A 1030-nucleotide genomic window follows, 5' to 3' on the forward strand; every position below is an offset into this window, starting at 1 on the left:
AGAAAAGTGGTGGAGGAAGGAGGGGGGGGGGAGGCGTCGCGTTGGTATTTGTGCCACTACAATAAAAGAGAGTGTTACTTACAGACTAATAAAAAAACAAGTTATAAACTTGTGATACGAACATAGATATAAAAATATTGACAGGCGACTTTAAAACTTTTTCTGAGATACGTATTTCTTTCGCAGAGGTCGTGCTTGTCCTGACAGGCCTAGTCGAAGCAGCTGGCCTCCAAAATAACCCAGGTTGTGTCGATGGGGCCGTAAAGCATGCATAATCCTTTCCATCACACATGCCTACATATCCGAAACATCTATAGCTCCTTGTTATGTGCAAATTTTCCTCCTTCCGTACAACACCCACCATTCCTCGTGGCATACCTTGGGAACCCGAAGTTGCCATCTCTAATAACAGTTTCTCTCGCTAGCCCCATAAAAGCAATCAAAGCGATTGCTCTTCTTTCCCTGGAGGGGACACAACATCCAACTCTCCACTGCCTTTAGTGCTCATTCGGGAATCAATGGCTAATTTACAGGAACGCAAAGATCTCCCAAATCCGGGGACATCGAAGACCTGTCTCCCCGTAACATAAATCCCAGCACCCTACAAGTCGTGACTGAGGCTTTGGACTCTTTTCCATCCAACGAATGCGTGCTGGAAATGACTTTGAAGCGCTGTCTTATTCTTGCAAACTCTTGCAGGTAGCTGAATACGCACTAAAATCAATACACCAAAAGCACAAATAGGTTTAAAGACTACGGGAAAGACAGTGTAATTAAAAGTCTATTTCTACATGTCGTGCTCCAACAACGAAGAAATGCAAAAGCACACTAGGACGATAAATCGTCAATAGCTCTCTGAAAAACATGGTAAAAGGGTTGATAAATGCATTAACAATAGTAATAACAATAGTAAGGATAACCATTGTTGTTAAATATAAATGAACTACTACTACTACTACTACTACTACTACTACTACTACTACTACTACTACTACTACTACTACTACTACTACTACTACTACTACTACTA

Source organism: Aplysia californica, unplaced genomic scaffold (assembly GCF_000002075.1).
Source record: "Aplysia californica isolate F4 #8 unplaced genomic scaffold, AplCal3.0 scaffold00257, whole genome shotgun sequence".
Classification (NCBI taxonomy): domain Eukaryota; kingdom Metazoa; phylum Mollusca; class Gastropoda; order Aplysiida; family Aplysiidae; genus Aplysia; species Aplysia californica.